The sequence below is a fragment of the Antechinus flavipes genome, chromosome 5 (genome assembly GCF_016432865.1).
Source record: "Antechinus flavipes isolate AdamAnt ecotype Samford, QLD, Australia chromosome 5, AdamAnt_v2, whole genome shotgun sequence".
Classification (NCBI taxonomy): Eukaryota; Metazoa; Chordata; class Mammalia; order Dasyuromorphia; family Dasyuridae; genus Antechinus; species Antechinus flavipes.
In genome coordinates, this window is record NC_067402.1 from 199,389,810 (window position 1) to 199,395,291 (window position 5,482).

Consider the following 5,482-nt stretch of genomic DNA (forward strand, 5'->3'; position numbering starts at 1 on the left):
GTTCCGGTCAGCTGCTTCTCTGGGAATACGCCGCCCCGCCCCTTTCTCCTCTTCCCTTACTGCCAACGGGAAAGAGAAGTCAGGAAGGCTCCGCCCATTTCCCCACCCCTTCACTGCGGAATATGTGGTGAGCCGGAAGCTATCAGCTGCCCTGCTCGTCTTAGTTTTATGGAAACTTAAGTTTTTTTGTCCTTGAGGGAGGAAAGAAGTGCTGCGTTGTATCCTATAGTTCTTTGACAGGCGTATTTGAGTACAAAAAAATGCAATCATCGGAAACAGAAAAATGAATTGGTTGGATAATTATGGCGATTAATTTTTCTTCAATTATTTTTCCCCAAGTACATGTAAAAATAATTTTTAACATTCGTTTTTCGAAACATAAGTGATTGCAAGGGATAATGTCGTGTAAAAATTATCCTGGCATGGATTCTGTCAATACAAAGTTATTATTAAATAAAATAAAATTAAAAAAAAAAAGTTTAAAAAAAAAACATTCGTTTTTAAAACTTTGAATTTCAAATTCTCTCCTCCCTCCTCACCTGCTTCCTTAAAATTAACAAGGCAATCAATTCGATGCAAGTTAGACGTGGGTGTAGTCATGCAAAACATTTCCATATTACTCATGTTGTGAAAAAAAAGCAGACAAAACAACCTCAAGAAAATAAAGTAAAAAAAAAGCTTCAGTTTACATTAAAACACTATCAATTCTTTCTCTGGAGATGGATAGCATTTTTCATCATAAGTTCTTCAGTTATCTTGGATCATTGTATTGCTGACAATAGCTAAGTAATTCACAGGTGATCATCTTACAATATTGCTATTATTTTGTACACAGTACAAAGTATTGTACACGGTACTTTTCCCTTGAGGTACTAACCCTCAAGGATCAGCTGATCCTGAGAATAGTAGCTCGTGCTAGTCTTTCCAGTTTGTTTTTTCTCTCCAGGGCAATTAAGATTGTGACTCGCCTAGAGTTACACAGCGAGGTAAGTGTCTGAGATCGAATTTGAACTCATGTCCTCCTAGTTCCGTGATCTATCCTCTTTTTACCGTGCTATTTTCCCCGGTTTTTCTAATATCCTGCTTTTCATTTCTTATAGCACGATAGTATTCCATCATCATCCCATAGCACTATTTGTCCAGCCATTCTCCAATCTATGCGTATCTCCTCAATTTCCAATTCTTTGCCACCAAAAAAGAGCTGCTATAAATATTTTCCATCTCTTTTGTGATAAAGATCTAGCAGTGGTATTATTAAGCCAAAGGATTTACATCCCTTTGGGCATAGTTGCAAATTGCACTGCAAAATGGATTAATGTCTCAATTTTGACCCAACTCCTCCAACATTTGTCATTCTCTTTTTCTGTTTTATTAGCTAATCTAATAGTATGAGGTAATAGCTCAGAATTTGTTTAATTTTCATTTTTCCAATCAATAGAGCTAATGCATTTTTTCATATGACTATAAATAGCTTTGATTACTTCATCTGAAAACTTCATATCTTTTGATCATTTATCAATTGGAGAATGACTCTTATTTTTATAAATTTGACTCTGTTCTCTATATGTTTGAGAAATGAGACCATCATCAGAGAAATTTGCTTCAAAAATTTTTTTTGTTACTTTTTCCTTCCTTCCTATTTCCCCTGTTTATTCTGTTCTCTCTTTTTTTTACCCTGACTCTCAAAAATGTTTTGCTTCAACAACCCCTTTCTTCTTTCATGAAATTAAAAAATGCTCAATTTTCCTATTTGTGGGATAACAGCCCAGACTTCTGTAACAAACCACACATGCTCGAAGGATGTTTTAGTGGAATGAAGATATCAAGCCCAACTCCCTTTCTTTCACACACGTTCTCAAAAGTTGTACTACATCACTCTCACTAGCTATATTATTGAAGGTGACTGAAGGTCATTAATGAAGGTATCATTCCTTGGTGGTCTGGGATTTCTTGAAAAGTATTGGGGTCACAATATCACAAATGTGGAAATATGTTTAAAAGGATTGTGCATACTTAATCTATATCAGATTACTTGCTGTCTTCAACATTCTTAGAGGCTGCACTTCATCAATCTGTCCCCCTTAGATCAATTCACCTGTGCTATCAATTAAAAAAAGGAAAGAAAAAGAAAAATAACTCATTAAAACCAATCAATACATCAGTCATGTCTGAAAGTATATTAAATATTCCAAAGCCCATCTCTGGAAAACTGAGAAATATATTTTCATAATTCTTCACATGGATCAAGCTTAGTTATAATTATATAGCATTCATTTTCTTTTTTTTATTATTTTACTTTTTTATTATTAATGATATTGACAAAAATAACATAACATTTTCTCATACTAAAAAGAACATATTACATATGAAATTGAATCTCCGCAACTTCTGTCATAGGGCATAAAACAAAAATAAATTGATTCCTCTTAATATAATGACACTTCAAATATTTGAACATAATGAGAATGTCTGTCTTATTTTTTTTCCTCCAAGTTAAAATTTTCCATCTCCTTCAAATGATCTTTGTATGGTATGGTTTCTAGTCTCTACACCATTTTGACTACCTTTCAAGTCCAAATTATCAATGACTTCAAGATTTGGATACAATATTCGAAATGTAGTCTGATCAGGTTAAATAACATTTCCTTTTTTCTAGATATAATTGTATTAATGCAGCTTAAGTTTTTTGGTTATCATATTATACATATCTTACAATCTATTAAAACATTAGGATCTTCTGTATTTGTGAAGTTGGTTTTTCAAAAGCCTGATGTTGGGCCTTACATTTAATCCTATTAAATTTCCCCAGTGGCAGCATAACATAATGGATAGAAATAGCCTCCAATCAAAAAGGCCCAGGTTCAAGTCCCACTCTTGGTTCATACTAGTTGGATTACACTGAGCAAATCACATACTTCTCCATGTCCTGGACAATTCTGTTAGACTTTATATTATAGAGCACTTACTGACCACAGACCTAGTTAAAAAAAAAAAAAATATATATATATATATATATATCCTAATAAAATCAGCTCATCTTTATAGTCTATCAAGATCTTTTTAAAAATTTCAATTCTGTTTTCCATTGTTTTAGCTGTATTTCTCAATACTGTCATTGGTAAATTTAATTAGACTACTATGTATCTTCTTCTAAATTATTAATAAAAATGTTGAACAGAGTACAGAACCTGTAATATTTCTAAACTTACATTAATCTATTACTCAATTCTCTCAAAATCATGTTTATAGTATTTCCCAGATTTATTAATCTATAAACCTAGTCACCCAGGCCAGCAGCCTATCATCCTTTACTCCTCATTCCCTTTCACCTACCATATCCAATCTACTGCCAAGCGTATCAATTTTACCTTGCTAACATCTCTCTTATATTCCCTCTTCTTTTCTCTGACCCTGTTGTTCAGTTCTATCCAACTCTCCATGACCTCATTTAAGGGCAAAAAGAGTGCTTCCAGCTCATATTATAGATGAGGAAATTGAAGCAAAGAGGGTTAAATGGCTTGCACAGAATCATATAGCTAAGTAAGTCTCTGGCCAAATTTGAATTCAGGAAGAAAAATTTTCTTAGCTCTAGGCCCAGCATTCTATCCATTATACCAGGACTTCTTAAGCTTTTTTCACTCATGACTTCTTGCCAGAGAAATTTATGTAATCTCAGGTATATAGATATTGAAAAGAAATATACAAATCAAACATTTACTGATAATAAATCATAAATAAATTTATTCTAAAACATTCTTTGATATACAGATAATTTTACGATTTATTAAAGGTGAAAGTAAATTTGCATGCTAATGAGATCGATGTGCTTGTTTATTTTTACATGAAGAATTAAATCTTGATGGAATATTTGATATCTTTGAGTATTGCCAAATTTTTTATGACCCCCTCACATTCAGTTACACAATTGCATATGGAATTGTCTCATAGTTTAAGAAGTTTTGCACTTTATTACTAGCTTCTATCTGGACTCCCAAATCTCTTTCCTTATTCCACCTACTTGTTAAAGTGATCATCCTAAAGTTCAGACCCTATTACCCTCCCTTCCCCATTCAATAAGTCCTAGTGGTTCTCTATCAACTTCATATAAAATATAAGATCTTCTGGTCTTCAAAACCTTTTGTAACCTAATCTTATTCTCCCCCACTCTCCATCTGTCTTTCTAATCTTCTCACATCTTCCCAACCACCAAGCCTGGGTTCTTTTTAATGCAGTCAGTGACACTCTTGTCTCCTGTCTCCAGTTATTTTCAATGGCTGTTCCCCATGCCTGGAATGCTCTCCCTTACTCATTTCTGCCTCCTGGCTACTGTCTCCTTCATGTCCCAGTTTTTATAGGAAAAACTTCTTGATTCTTCTTAATTTTACTGTTTTCTTTCCTTTGATTCTCTCAAATTTTTCCTGTATTTAGTTTTCTGTAAATAGTTGTTTGTATGCAGACTGCAACAAGACTGAATTCCTTGAGAGAAGGGATTATTTTTTGTCTTTCTTTAAATCCTCAATGCTTAATACAGTACCTGGCCCAGTAGGTATTTAATAAATATTAATCAACTGTCTAAAAAAAGAAAATGAGGTACAACCTATTCTTAATAAACTAGAGCTGCCCTTTGTAGTCACTGTTTCCCTCACAAGCCATGCCATTCAATGACTCATTTTAAATTATTCCATTCTAATTTTTTTTTTCAAGAATTAACATCTAACTTGTCAGCTTTTATATTGCAGAATTTATCCTTTTCCCTAAAATATTGGCCTCTAATTGTATGGCACTACTCATTTTCAGCTCTTTTTTTTTTAATGAACATGGTTCATGATCCCTTTGCTAGACACTTCAACAACATTCAGTGCCATATAGCTCATGTCACCTGTTCCTAAGCCTAGGAAAATTATAAAAAACAAAAACAAAAAAAGCCCACACATAAACAAAAACAAAACATAACTTGAGATTCCAGGACAAAATCTGTGATTGACAGGATGTCATGTGCTTAGCCTATTATGTGCCAAGCATCATGCTTCGAACAGGGGCAACACATAATAAAAAATGAAACAATACTTATGCTCAAGGAGTTCTTTAATAGAATTCATTATATATTATCCTATTGTACTAATCTCCAAACTAGTCTTCTCTGTCTTTAATGTCCTTTATACTGCTGCTGATAGAGTTTTAGTCCTTAGGCTCATCCTCTACTCAGAAATCCTTAGTGGCTTCCCATTGCTTACAAAATAAAGAATTAACTCCTGAATATAGCATTCTATATCTTCTACAATATAACTCAATTACTATTTCCCTTAACATATTTTATGTTATGTTGAAATCTTGATTTCAAGGGAATTAATGAAAAAAATTCAAATGAAGTTACCATATCAGACCTAAAACTATATTATAAAGCAGTGGTCATCAAAACAAAAGCTAGCTAAGAGAGTAATGGATTAGTGGAATAGGTTAGGTTCCCAAGACACAATAGTCA